Here is a 15,462-nt window from a genome sequence, read left to right on the forward strand (position 1 = left end):
AATATATGTGACCGAGCTTAATGTTGCAAGATCCAACATGGGTCAGTCACCAGAATCAGAGGTTTAGTCTTCTGAGCTTTCGGGCTCATGCTGGAGCCCATCTTTACGGAATGTTTTTGTGCTTTGGGCTATTATGTGTGTCGAATTTATGTGGTGCCTTCCTATTGGCTGATTGGTATGTTGATGGCTGGCAATTGGCTGTTGTTTCCTTGTACTGCCAAATCCTCAGCTTTTGTTGTTAGGCCCAAACAACCAGGAACGACACCTGGAGCTACTTCTGAGTAATTCCCTTATTGTTGTTCTCCCACAGACAGAATCTTGCCTGACTAAAGCAATTTCCTACCATAGAGGTCCTTTGTGAATTGCTAGAGAAGAGCCGACCTTCCTCTCTTCCTGCCTTTCAGACATTCCAAGCTCTGCTGACTCTTGGCCATCTGGGAAAGAGCCCCACCCTCTTGCAACCCTTGACTATATTATACCACAGTTTTGTATACGCTGACATATAATTTAAGAGTTTAAAAAACTACCCGCCTTCAGCCCATTTGGGTAGATCTGCCTTTGTTCTTTGAAAAGTTTTTTTTTACTTCAATGGTCTATCCCAGGAGTCTTCAAACTTAACAGCTTTAAGACTTGTGGACTTCAACTCCCAGAGTTCCTCCTCCAGTCATGTTAGCTCAGGATTTCTGGGAGTTGAAGTCCACATCTTAAACTTTCTGAGTTTGAAGACCCTTGGTCTATCCTATAGCTCTCGGATTTCATGTGGTCTTCAAGTACTAACCAGGTCCAATCCTGATAGTTCTCATTAGGGATCAGTGGTGCTCTCTGAGCTTGGTTGCTTTCTTGCAGACATTCATTACTCAAACTAGGTAACATCATCAGAGTTAATAAGGAAAGGGGTTTGCCCTCTCACTGTTGATGGGAGTGGTCTTGAGGGCTCCTTGGTTGGGCTGTTCACTGCTGGCTTGTTTGGCAGTTCATCAATTTGGGTACTGTTTACTTCTTGATTGTGTTGTCATCTCAGTAGTAATCTGTGTTCATCTTGATGTTGATTGCTGGTGGGGAGTTTTAGTTCTGAAATGAGAAATATTTAGGAAACAAACATTTTCAGGCTCTGCGGTCTTAGTGTAGATTTTTGCTGGTTTGCAAGAAGTCAATTAAGGGAGAAGATTACCTCACAATATTGTTTCAGATATATTGAGTTTTAGATGGGAAATAATCTGTGGCTAGCATCATTTTCTTCTCGACAAATCTTGTACACAAGATTCCAGGAGATTCCTGCTTAGAGAAGAGCTATTTTAGTTCAGGCAGAAAGCACAGCTCCTGACGTCTGCTCTTTTGGAGACCAGCCAAAGATGACGCCATATGCTGTGATCATAGTTATGTTGATGGGTATGTATATTTCTTTACATATCCTTAGACAAGAAGCATCCATTTTTGGAAGCTTCCATATTAGGGCAATTCAGCATTGCAAAGGCAAAAAACATCTTCCAGTATGATGAATTGGAGATACTTCATACCCCAAGAGTAAACATATGAGTTGAATAATTAGAAAGCAAACCGTTCTTTAACAAGGCACATTGAACAGGAAGCAGAAATAGGACAGGAACATTTTGAAGGAAGAGAGGGCAACCCTTAGATCATTTTATGACCAAGCGTGCCTCTGTTTCAAAACAGAATAATTTGAATGGAGAGAGAAAAACAAGGGTAGGTGGGAAATCTCAGAATGTATACTATCTAGGACAGAGGTCCACAAATTTGGCAACTTTAAGACTTATGGATTTCAATTGCCAGCACAGCTGGCCAAAGAATTATATACAAGCACAAAAATATATAGCTATCCTTAGTGAGGTGGGTAACTTGAAATGGCTGAGCAAATACAAATATACTTTTCAAATAGACAGCTATTTAAAGTCACAATCTGTCAAAACATGCCAGGGAGATATTTATGTGAGCAAGATACAAACGGCTTGATACAATGGTAGGTATGAGAGATTCCATTCCATACCCTACAATGGACGTCCCTGCATTTGCGGAGTGGCATAAGTAGAAGACCTGGTTCGCATCCTATTTGATTGTTGTCTGTATAAGAGGGTGAGAGACAGGTGTACCTCGGTCTATATACCAAACGAATGACCCATTGGGATCCCCATGTCAAAACAACTTACCTTATGTGCAGCCAGAATCTGAAAACAACATTTAACCCAGCACAGTACTTAAGCAAAATGGTTTGGTTGAGATCGGCATACATGAGACTGATTGGGGTAGATTGCAGGGGTGACACCGAAATATAATTTTATCATATATTAAAGTGTATTTTATTCCAATTTCATTTTAAATCATATTTTATCCAATTCCATTTTAAATTGTTTTTATCAGATTTTAGTAATAATTTGTGTCTAGAACGTTGCACTTTGATATGGCCCAAGGGTCAGTAAAGTAAACCAACTAATAAATATGGCAAGAAAATATTTAAAATGGGGCAAAACTCACTTTACAAATTTTTCACTTAACGACATGCATCTTGGACTCAATTGTGGTCATAAGTTGAGGACTGGCAAGTGTTGCATCATCGTCCTGTTTCCCCCCTCCCCGTCCCTCCCTGCGTATGGCCCTGCTGATTGGCTGGAAGGTGGAACCAGAGCAAACCCCCTGAGTCACTGTTTCTTTTTCAACACTGCATGGTCATGAAAACATCCTGGGGTGTAGCAGAACAGCCCCCGCCCAGAAAAGCTATTCTCCCCATACCCTGAAAACCTGCCACTTTTAGAGGTTCACAAGATGAAGGTAACCACCCCACCCCACCCCACCCTTAGGAAAAAATAAGTTTAGGAGCTACAGCGGAAGAAACTGTTTCATGCTGCTGAAAGATTAAATCCTCTTGAGTTAGTTTAGCGGGTGCAGTCATTGAACGAGCCTCCTTCTGGATGCTTGTTTATTCGCAGAACACATTAAATTAGCAAGGGCTGGCGTTAATCACATTGAATTAAGTGGCACGTTAAAACTATTAGGTAATGCTCAACCCATTCTTCTCTCTGGAGAGGAGCATGAAGTCTCCAATGGGAGCAGCTGCCATATAAGCAGGAAGGAGCCAGGGGAAAGCTACTAGAGCTGTTGTGGTGGGATAGCACAATACATTTTCCAGCCAGTTGCACTGAGTTTTACTAGGTTCATCCATCCTAAAAATGAACAGAGAGAGTAACAGTATGATGAATCCCTTTTCTAAGAGGTCTGTAGGCGTAAGTGCACCAATGTGCCTACCGTCCCTGTCCTATTGTTTCTTTTTATTCATATCCATTTCTTGTATTCATAATCATGTTTATACTTATATATTATCAAATATACTAAGTAGAGCAAAGTTCAACTGTTCAGGTATGTTAAGATTCCTCTCCTTTCTCCCTTCTTCTGTCTCCCTTCGGTTTCTCTTTATTCCAATCTTCCTTCCTTCCTTCCTTCCTTCCTTCCTTCCTTCCTTCCTTCCTTCCTCCCTCCCTCCCTCCCTAGACAGATCCAAGCACTTTTCCTGACAATATCTTTGCAAATGGTATTCCAAAGTCATCAACCTGGCTGGCTTCATGCCTAAATTAGAATTCATGATCTCTTGATTTTAGTCTAGTGCCTTTCATCACTACATTAACCTGGCTCCCCAAAGCAATATTATTGAGTTAAAAAGACAAAGCACTTGAAAAATGGGACTTTGTGAAATTCCAAAACATAGCTAAGTCATAAGGATCCTGTCCCTGGTTTGATGTAGCTATGTTTATTGGACAAAAAGCTATACTTGTCAGTGACTAATGTAACCATAGTATGCTTAGTTCTTTTTTGGTTTATGCCTAAGTGGACTATCAAAGATTTCAGTTGGATCCCAAAATAAATCAGGAATGTTCTGGGAAACTGGAAACAAACAAGCTTCCCCATTTGTACAATGCTTATACCACAGCTGCAAATACTAAGCCAAAAGAAAATAATTCTGCGATAAAACTATGATTATTCTCTATGCCTTTTGAACAAAGATAAATCACAGTATGACATTTAAAAGCACTTAATCTTACCATAGCATTATTAAACTCCTTTGCAAGTGTTCGGGAAGAACCAGTATAATGTAAAGAAACATGTAGAAGAAGAGAAAGCCTAGAGAAAAGGGAGAGACAGAAAGAAAGAAAGATGTCACTAATTTAGTGACATTAGCAGAATCTGAGACCCAGAAAACAGTGCCAAAGACATCTGTAAAACATGAAATCTGTGTTAGCTAAAGTTTCACTGGAGTTAAGATCAAAAATTGTACGTTTGCATTTGAAAGAGATGTGGACTGTCTCCAAGATGAATTTCAGAAGCAAAATTCTCCTCTATTTATATGGTTTACCTTGGGCAGGCAAAGCTCAACAGATGGCCGACCTTAACTGAATCGAGAACCCTAGCTGACCCTTTAATGCTCTTGACATGAAGGATGCTTTTGAGTCATGCGTTGCCTGCTCCTTGGGGCTCAGCATCATCTCTCTGCTGATGGTGCAGAGCTGCCATCTTTTCCCTTCCTTCTGTTGGTTTCTTAAGTTCAGAGCTGAGTGAAAGAGTAGCTGCTACCAGTCCGCCTGGAATTAAAGTTTCTTGCAAATTACAGGGAGAAGCTGAATCTCAGAGAACTAAATCAGGAGCTGGGGGGGATCACAGAAAATTAGAATTCAGAGAAGCGAATATCCTAAAATTATCCCGTGCTTTAAGGAAGTAGGGCAAGGAAGGAAGCGGGTAAGATAGAAAAATCGGAAGAATGTGGAAGTGAAAAAAAATCCTGTGGCTTTATAGAAGCCTAGAAGATTGGCAGAGTTGTAATCTGAAGGGCACCAGGTTAGAGAAGGGTGTTGCCAGCTAACTTTCCAATTCTGGATTTATTTTGTGGGGGTGGGGCACCTGTCAGCTTCTGTCTTCTCAGATGAGTTTTCTTTGCAATTATTTGAAGTGTTTTTAATTTAGTTCCCCTACTCTGTCCACCCATCCTGATCCGTGGTTTTGAAGGCACTGATTAAGTCCTCTCCTCCTTAACCTTTTCCTATGTTTTTTTAAAAAAAGAAGATTTGAATTTCCTGGCTGTGTAAGCATCAGGAAACGGCTGATTAAACACTTAGAAATTTGAAAAGACATCTTTGAATTAAGTGTCAGTTTTGCCCTTTCCAAAAGTGCTTACATCTTTAATACAACATCAAGAATTGCCAGAAATATGGGTGTATTCCTCAAATGGCATTTCCTGTTTATGAGAATACAAGGTTTTTTTTCTTATTATAAGAGGAACTGTTATGAAAGCTACATCTTCCAATACAGTCCCGTACCTACCTAGTGTTTATATCTGCTGGCTCCTGATTCCAACAGTTAGGGATTCTGCCTCTTTCCCAAAAGCAGAGCTATGTTGTAAAATATTTCAGATTCTTTCTGACATAGATTTCAGTGCAAAAATAACTGTGACTCTCAAAAGGATGTACAAAAGCCAAATGCACAGAAACTGTATAGGTGGTACCTTGCTCAATTATAGTAACCGTGAGAGAGATCTTGGAGTCCTAGTGGACAATCACTTAAATATGAGCCAGCCGTTTGCTGCAGCTGACAAAAAAACCAACACAATTCTAGGCTGAATTAACAGAGGGATAGAATCAAGATCACCTGAAGTGTTAATACTGCTTTATAATGCCTCAGTAAGGTCACACTTGGAATACTGCATTCAGTTTTGGTCACCACAATGTAAAAAAAGATGTTGAGACTCTAGAAAGAGTGCAGAGGCTAAAAAAATAAAGAACAGTTGCTGGAATTGGGTATGTCTAGTTTGATGAAAAGAAGGACTAGGGGTGACATGATAGCAGTGTTCCAATATCTCAGGGGCTGCCACAAAGAAGAGGCAGTCAAGCTATTCTCCAAAGGACAGGAAGTAATGATGGAAACTAATCAAGGAGAGAAGCAACCTAGAACGAAGAAGAAATTTCCTGACAGAACAATTAACCAGTGGAACAATTTGCTTCCAGAAGTTGTGAATGCTCCAACACTGCAAGTTTTTGAGAAGAGATTGGACAACCCTTTGTCTGAAATGGAATAGGGTTTCCTGCCTGCACAGGGGGTTGGACTAGAAGACCTCCAAGGTCCCTTCCAACTGTTATTCTATTCTTATCCTTATTATTCTACTCTATTCTATTCTCATACTCTTTGGCTAACTAAGATATGATAGACTCCATCCTTTCCCCTTTCTTCCTAGTTACATTTCCCTGTAAAACAGCTGGTGATTCTTTTCCTCTTTGTCTTCCAAGAAACTAGAAAATCACGTTATAATGTTTTGTATCCAAATTGGAGTGAGAGAATAGGTTGACATTACGTCTGTCTCTCTCCCACTCCCTCTTTCTATCTCTCCATCATCTCTCCGTTTATTCTCTCCCCCCTCCCTCTCCCTCCCCCCTCTCTGTATATACATACACACACACACCTATTTATATCTCTCTATCTCTAAAATGGAATGGATAGATGGATAAAATTTGGAGACCACCCATCTCCTCACAGGTCAACTCTGGATGGTGTACAATTAAAGGATAAAAATCATATAAATATTCTGGCAGAAGGCAGATAAAACAAGGGTAAAATAAAATTTAAGGCAGTAACCAGCCCCAAGGTTGAGTGCTTCTCTGCGACCCCCTCCTCCAAGTCGGCAGAGCTTGGCTTTCAGACTCTTGTTGAGAGGTCAGGAGAAGAATGGGGGCCTTCCTTGGGGGGGGATACTCCAGAGGGTGGGGGTGACAGCAGAGATTTTCTTCCTGCATCTCACTAGTTGAAATCCTTTAACAGGGCCCATATAAGATTCCCTCCCTGAGATGGGCTGATGTAATGGGACAAAGGCAATTCTGTAGGTAGCCTGGCCTCCTGTGATTACGGCTTTAAAGGTCATAACCAACACCTGGAATTGGACCTGGAAGCAAACTGGCACCCAATGCAGCTTGCACAGCAGAGGTGTTATATGCACTGTCCTCGGGGAGCCCAAAGTCGCTCATGCAGTTGTATTCTGAAGCTCCTGGATATTTTTTAAGGGTAGCCCTATTAGAACACATTGCAATAGTCTAGATGGGGGAAATCCAGGGCATTAATTGACCAAGCAGAGAGCCTCTGTATCCAGGAAAGGACGTAACTGACAAACTTGAGCAAAGGCCCTCCTAGCCAGGACTGTCACCTGATTAGGTCCAGAATATCAGAGTTGGAAGGGACCTTGTAGGTCATCTAGTCCAACCCCCCACACAAACAGGAGACTCTACACCATTTCTGACAAATGGCGGTCCAATCTCTTCTTGAAAACCTACAGTGAAGAAGCTCCCACAACTTCCGAAGGCAAGCTGTTCTCTTGGTTGATTGTCAGAACAATGCTCTTTAAGGTAATTCTAATCATAATGGACATTATTTCTTATGACAATTGTCCAGTGCTATACAAAAGAGAATCCTCCAGCTACATCCCTTGGCAGACTGCCACTGCACAAACACACAGAAGTATCTATGAGATTCTCCGATGCAATTTACTGTCAGCAAAAGGCTGAACTTTGTCTTATAAACTTGTAGCTCTTCTTTCGACCACATGACTAATCCAGTAGGAACTTCAAGCATCGAAATCCTCAGCTGTATACATGAAGCACATAATTCGAATGTGATATTCCCATTACATTTACCTTATTCTTTAAATAAAAAAACAAGTTGCTAATCCTCATGGCAGCAAAGATCAGCTTGCCGCTGTGTGACTGAAAAAGCAAACATCTACAGCAGAACAGAGTCCAAATGATAGAATAAAGAAACTGTGGCTTCATAACCGTTGCTTTATTATCTCTCTTAGGGTCAGCAAAATCAAAATCAACAATTAGGCAATTATGCTCAATTAATTAATATAACTAACACTAATAAACCAATCCATTATGATAATTTAAACTAATTTATCCAGGTCTTTATAATAGTTTTTACAATTAATGCTAATTCATTCCTACATTATAATTTATTATAATTATGATATGCTGATAAAATATATTATTGCCTTACTCTCAACCATCAAACCAAGAAATTATAAATGCCAGTAATTTAATCATTGCAACCCTTAAGATTTATTTCATTAAATAATGGTTTTCAATTTAAAATTAATTTAAATAGATGTGCTTATTATTCTGAGTGACTGCAAAGGAGTCCTGGCAGCTCTTGACAATCTAACCAGTTGCATCCACCCATCTGTAGCAAGAAGCAATTTTCAAGCCAAGAGATTTCAATGGAGGGTGATTAAGCAAGAGAAAAGGACAGTTTCTTTGTTCTATATAGGTAGTCCTAAAGTTACAGTGGCACTAAAAAAAAGGGGGCTTATGACTGTTTTTCACCGTTAGGACCTTTGCAACATCCCCACTGTCATGTGATCCCAATTCAGTCGCTTGGCAATTGGTTCATATTTAGGACAGTTTGCAGTGTCCCAAAGTCATGTGATGCAGAGGTGGTCTTCAGCAGGTTCTGGCCAGTTCTGGAGAACCGGTAGCAGAAATTTTGAGTAGTTCAGAGAACAGGCAAATCCCACCTCTGACTGGCCCTGCCCCCATCTATTATCTGCCTCCCGAGTCCCAGCTGATTGGCTGGGTCTTCTTTTGTTGCTCCAGCACAGGAGAACGGAGCTGGAAAGCAGGTTAGTGGGGTGGGGAGGGAATGGAGATTTTTCAGTAACCTGTCACGACCATCAAGCTATGCCCACCAAATCAAGCCACGCCCACCAAGCCACGCCCATAGGACCTGTAGTAAAACAATTTGAATCGCACCACTGATGTGATCCCCTTTTGCGACCTTCTGACCAGCAGAGTCAACGGAGAGGCCAGATTCACATAACAACTGGGTTACTCACTTATCAACTTCAGTGATTCACTTAACAACTGTGGTAAGAAAGGTCTTAAAATGGAGCAAAAAATCTCACTTAAGAAATGTCTCACTTAACAACATAAATTTTGGGCTCATTTGTGGTTGTAAGTCGAGGACCACCTGTATATCATTTGGAACTGTCCTACCTCATTCCCTTAACTTCTGTGGACAGCCAGTCAAGCAGGGTGGGGATCTATCCTCCAAAGATGAATAGCTAATCTACCAATCAGTCAATCAATTAATCATACATTGTTATTATCTAGGTCTGTTCTAATCATCATCTATGTTCCAAAAACATTTCCAAGCTGGATCCTGGAGCCTCTCTCTCAGTCCTCAGTGCCAGTTTTTGAAATGTTGTTTCTGGCTGAGGTTTGTTGTGGGAAAAAAATATTAGATTCCATCGTCTTGCAGCACTAGAAGGAAATGGAATAAAGAATTTGGCTGGAATCTTAAACACACACACACACACACACACACACACACACACATGTTGTGGAAGGAAAACACGGACAAAAACAATTTTCACTACCATCTATGGCTTTAAAGATTGAAACTGGAGTTATAACAGTTTGCAAAACAATTTTACAAGCTTTTAAACTTCAGAAAATACACGGAATGAGGAAAATGATGAATTTAATCATTCTGCCATCCTTTCTTTTTAAACCATTGCTGCCTTCATTTTCTTTTAATTGATCCCGTGTCCTCAGGGTCTTTAGGGGAGGTATATGTGACATCATCAAATGGGAAATGCAAATGTCCCAACTTTGGATGCTGACTTCTGGCAATGTTAGCTGGCACAGTTATGATTGTGGTTATGCACCGTTGGTTTACTGCCAAATATGGTGCTAGGCACAGTTTGAGAATTCAACCCATTCTATGCAGTCTGTGGAGCCAAACAAGGTCAAACTGGCAAACTTTGTACTATGTTCTCACCCCTTTCTCTTTTTCCTTCTATAGCATCAAACTAACTGACCTCTTTTCAAAGGTCAGGAACTGACTTGGGTGCAAAAGGCCTTTTCCCCACCTATATGATGCCTTCTGAATGTGTTGGACTTCAATTCCCAGGATTCTTAGCTAGCAAGAGAGCCATTGTAAAGTGATAAAGAAGATAAATGCAGGAATAATCAAGGAGCTTTGCTCTTTTTATGACTCTGGAAATCTCCTATAAGCATGATTCCTGAAAACTGATTGTGTAGTATTCCTTTATTTTGACTTGGAAAGCCAATGAAGACTATAATTTCAATCCTGTCATTTTGGCCAACAGTTCTGTCTAAGAATCAGTAGATGTTAATAGAAAGTAAACCTGTTTTTAGCTACTAAAACAGGAGAGGTTCTCATTGTCTAATGCTGCTATGAATACTAAAAATCACACATTAGCCATTTTCAGGGAAGCTGAGTTTGTATTTAGCTTTCTTCCTGATATATTGTCTATAAACTGTAGGGTGCGCTGCACAGGAGAATGGAGCTGGAAAGCAGGTTAGTGGGGTGGGGAGGGAATGGGGATTTTATAGTATCCTTCCCCTGTCACACACATCAAGCCATGCCACGCCCACAGAACCATTAGTAAAAAATTGTGAATACTTACCACTGATTGTAACTACAACTTGGGAGTTTATAGTCAAGTCACAGATTGACCAGGGACACACGAGGTGTCCAACCTTGGCCACTTTAGGACTTGTGGACTTCAACTCCCAGAATTCCCCAACCAGCATGCCAGCAGGTTGTAAAATGGCTACGATTGGACTCATCGGATGTACACTGAGAATACTTTTGGATTGATTTCCATGGAGATTTATTATAGCCTTAAATTCTGTTAAACCTCTTTAACGTGTCTTTCAAGAACTCAGGGATTACCTTCTCTGATAAGCAACCTTGTTTGGTGAAGTTTACTAACTCCATGCAACAATGCAATCCACTCTTTGGCTTATCCACCATTCCAAGTTCATCTGAAATGCTTCTCTTTTTGGAATGGAGAAGGCCATGCAAGATTTTAATTCAAGAGTCCCTAGATGCCATTGCCAGATCACAGTTGTTGAGCACTTTTAGATGATGATGACAACAACAGTGACAACGATGATGATGACCATCTCCATCATCATCATCTTCATACTTCAGTGAAATAGTTTCAAGTAACCACTTTTGCTGACTTCAGGAAGCAGCAAAGATTCTCTGGAGGACTTCTCAGTGGCTCTTTGTTATGAATAAATAAATGTACACGCTAGTAAAATACATGGTAAGATGTAAGAGAGCCCATTTGGTATTGTGGTGAAGGCATCAGGCTAGAAACCTGGAAATTGAGTTCTAGTCCTGCTTTAGGCATGAAGCCAGCTAGGTGACTTTGGGCCAGTCAGTCTCTCAGCCCCAGGAAGGAGGCAATGGCAAGCAACTTCTGAAATCTTACCAAGAAAACTTTAGGGGCTTGTCCAGGCATTCACCCCAAGTCAACACTGATTTGAAGATGTGTGTGTGTGTGTGTCCCCTACGCAAAGAAGTAGGGGAGTCACGGACCCATCTGTTCCTCATCCTGTAGGATGGGGAATGAATGTGTCTTGATCAGATATATCAGTGTAACCAGTTTCTCACATCAACATGATCATCAATGAAGCGGATGAATAAGCCAGCAGAGACAATTTGCCCCCCTAAGAACACATTATTATAGAGATGCCGGTCTGATGTGTCTTCATACCAGTACATCAAAACTGTGCTGTCCAGGAATTGGCCGCATCTTTCTGTTAGGCAAGTCCACCCAGGCAACAAATCTGGAGGGGCTGCAGGTAATGTGTGAAATTGTCCAGGTTGAGAAGCTCACACAGACCTTCTCTGTGTGGGCAGTTTCTTCAAAGCCTTTTGTCCTCTCTGAAGAGATGGCAAAGAGGAGGCAAAGGCTTCTTTCAGTGACCTCTGTTGATAAGTGGCCAGTGGTCATTCGGAAAGGAGGCCATTGCCAGACCCTGGATGACTTTCTCCGCATATCCTATCTCTTGCTCTCGACTCAGATTGCTCGGACTATCGTTATTTAACTTGAATCCCAGCCAATAAACTGGAAACAGTTATTCTTCAATTCCCGAGGGAATAAATATAAATGTACAAATGGAAAAGAAGCTGGGAACAACAACCAGACAAGATTCTCTTCAACCAGAGAAGATTCCCTTCCCAGGCTGCTGATTCTATGCAGCGTGATTTACAAAAATGCTTTCTTAAGAGACTAGTTCTCTTTGAGTATTTTTCTCTGGTGCTCAAACTGCAGCTGTGAATACACACAACATGCAGAACTGATGGGAACTGGTCTGTGGAGAACACGTGCCTGAGAAAAATGTGCGCTGGAATGTGTGTGTGTGTGTGCGTGCATGCATACATGTGCATGCATGTGCACACATTTAAAGAAATGGTATGCAACTTTTGTCTGAGTGGTGTGGCAGAGGTTGTACTCTGAAAAATATAGGGGATGGGCCCATTCCAAAACTAAATTTGAATTCATTTATCTTTCTAATTGATCATTTCACAACAATGAAGTTTTGCACCCAAACACATTTGAAAGCGTCCTGAGAATAAAGAAGAAGAAAAATTGCAGGAGGGGAAGAAAATTGAAGGTTAGATTTTGCAAGATATTCTTGTTTTTGGAAGCAATCAAATCCTTACTCACAAATCCCCCCCACCCGCCTCTTGGGTAATCTCAGGCAAGGGTCTAGATTAATTCCTCCCAGGTGTGTGGGAAGCTCATATTTTAAGTTTCTCGTAAGAGTAGGAATGCCTCAATGCGGGAGATATATTGGTGGCACTGCCAGAATAAAGAGAAGCCACTGAAGGAAGTTCTCAGGGGTGTCCAACCTTGGTCACTTTAAAACTTGCTGTCATGCTGGTTGGGGAATTCTGGGAGTTGAAGTCCAATAAGTCCTAAAGTGGCCAAGGTTAGACACCCTTGTGTACTTGGTCAACCTGTGACTTAACTGTAAACTTCAAGTTGCAGTTACAATGTTCCATAACATAGCGCCTACAATTTATAGAAAATAAATCAGGAAGAAGGCTAAGTAAGAACTCGGCTGCTCTGAAAATGGCTGATGTTAAACATTGTGGAGTTTTGATATTTATAGATGGCAGCACTGGACAATGAAAACTGTTCCTGTATTCTGAAGAAGTCGTTCCTAAAAACAGGCTTACTTTCCTCCAGGAGATCTACTGATCCTTAGACAGAAGTGTTGACCAAAATGACAAGATTGGAGAACTGACACCTTCCCTTGCTGATGAAAATAAATCCACTTCCTATATTGTACATAGTTCTTCCTCAAGTCTGAAATAGGGATCCTTTTATTTCTTCCCCATCTGCCCTATTTCTTCAGCCATCTCAAATCTCTGGATTGTTAACTCACTGGATTTCTCCCCAAGCCAGGATTTCTTAAGTTCTTATACTCTTAAAATGGAGTTAGCTATTCTTAGTGTCCAACAGTATCAGTTAATCTACTACCTTGTAGCCATACGATGAATTGTACCATAGCTGTTCCATGGAGGAAAAGCTTTCTGAGACTTTGAGTATGTGCTTCAACATCTAAGTTCTATGAGCTGTTAAGGTAGGTCTAATCCCCACCTTTGTTTTACTTGCCTCTTGAGGCACTTGGAATCTGGTGCTTTCCTGAGAAACCAACTTATCGCTTTTCCGCAGAGCTTCCTGCCCAGAAGTTGCAAGACATGGTCAGGAAATCGGATAGAACATCTGGTGGTTGGGAGGATGCATATCCAAGCAGCTTAGAAGGAATTTAAAAATATCTGCGTCTCCATGAAAGGTCATTGCCCTAAGAGATCTTGCTTTGTACGAATTGTTGCAGGATGCAAAGTTACACAATGATGAATAAAGATTTGGAAGGGTGACCCTTTTGTTGTCTCAAGCATTGATCTCTGATTTAGCATTTATTTAATCCCTGTTCCTTAGTACATAGCAGGAGGAGCTGGGATTCAGCAGGAAGTCATATGCTTTCTGTACAGAAGGTCCCAGTCTAAATTCTAGGATAGCCAGTTAAAAGGTGAAGGTAATTAGGATATTACGTGCAGGTAATTAGGATGTTATCTTGGAAAATAAAAGTTATAGCCCAACAAATCTGGAGATCTCAAAATCTGAAAGTTGAAACAATTCATCTACAGTATATCAAGACTGTACAGCTTTGAGCCCCAGTCTGCATGCAGCCCTCAGAAGTTTTGGTTATAGCGACCAGAATTCTTCCAGAAATCCTCACCCTTTGTTTATTAATTAACACATTTATTAAACTATAATGCAATGATATAAATATTTAACTGATTTTAATAATAGTTCAGGGTAAATGAAAATTAAATCCAATGCAATTTTGATTCTGGATCCATCCACTTGCTTTTTCCGGTTGTACCTACTTTGGTAGGAGAGCAATGATGTCCCCCAGTTTGTGGTTCTAATGGCTGATGTCATTCCCAATATTTCATCCCTTCTAAGATAGTGAATAGGGCCAGACCCTGTGAAGCAAGAAGTCTATGGCATTTCAGAAATAATGGAATAATGCAGTTGGAAGACAACCAATATTGTCGCATCCTCTTGCTAGTATCTAAAGCAGGGGTGTCCAACCTTTCACCTTCCCCGGGCCACATTAGAACATTATTTATTTTTTATCACTGTTTTTTATCCCTTTTTTTAATCACGGTTTATTTTCCAGCCAAATTTTGCGGGTGGGGGGAGAAAGCTCACCCGCCTCGCACCTACCTCTCCTCCTGCAATTGGCCCAGCTGTATGAGGCAGGACTGGAAGGCAGAAGCAGCAGTGGAGGCGGGGCAGAAGCGGCAGCGACAGCTGGGGCAGAAGTGGCAGCGGGGCAGAAGCGGCGAACGGTGGGGGCAGAAGTGGCAGCGGGGGCAGAAGCGGCGGCGGGGGCAGCGGTGGCGGGGGCAGAAGCAGCAGCAGCGAGGCGGCAGCAGGAACAGCAGGAGGTGGCGCTCTGACGGCGCCCGCCTTTTCTGTTGCTGCTTGGCCTGGCGCTCGCCTCGCCCCGCCTTGCGCCTGCCTCTCCTCCTCCTCGCTGGCTCTGGCACGAAGGTTGGGGTGGGCACTGGGCCGCATTACGAGGCGGCCCAGGGGCCGCGGGTTGGACAAGCCTGATCTAAAGATATCCAAGTTTGGAATTTGAGTAGCTAAAGAATCTTGGAGCTATTCTGCGATTTTGTTTCTGTGTTGCTATAGAAACTATTGTTACCATGTTTCAAGATTGGTTTTAATTTTCTTTGGTTTGGGGCATTCCTTACTGGGGATCAAAGTCAGCAGTATTTTGGTATAAGCTCTTATCTGCAACCCAGTTATTGTTGAAGAAGTTAACCTTATATCCAACTATTGTGTACTGTACTGATTTTGGGGAAAGTGTGGCCTTCAGAAGTTGTGGATGCTTCATCACTGGAGGTTTTTAAGAGACTGGACAGTCACTTGTCTGAAATGGTATAGGATCTCCTGCTTGACCAGGGGGCTGGACTAGAAGACCTCCAAGGTCCCTTCTAGCACTATTCTGATTCTAAATCTTAGTTAATTGGACCAGTCCTTGATCTCAGAGCCAACCATTGATCTCAGGACTA

The 15,462-nt window shown here is 41.5% G+C and overlaps 1 protein-coding gene and 1 long non-coding RNA gene across 2 annotated transcripts in view; one reads left to right on the forward strand and one right to left on the reverse strand.

The window, feature by feature from the left end:
• ESAM (endothelial cell adhesion molecule) overlaps window positions 1-15,462 on the forward strand; it is a 67,609-nt gene that overhangs the window by 25,022 nt on the left and 27,125 nt on the right. The gene's annotated exons all lie outside the window — the stretch shown is intronic.
• LOC148125043 (uncharacterized) lies at window positions 758-4,570 on the reverse strand. The gene is made up of 3 exons (XR_015744627.1): window positions 4,361-4,570; window positions 4,050-4,128; window positions 758-1,052 (listed from the first exon to the last, which is right to left on the reverse strand). It is a non-coding gene; the product is annotated as an uncharacterized LOC148125043 (long non-coding RNA).

This window comes from Pseudonaja textilis, chromosome 9, assembly GCF_049901715.1.
Source record: "Pseudonaja textilis isolate UNSWEBS1 chromosome 9, rPseTex1.2, whole genome shotgun sequence".
NCBI classification, from domain to species: Eukaryota; Metazoa; Chordata; class Lepidosauria; order Squamata; family Elapidae; genus Pseudonaja; species Pseudonaja textilis.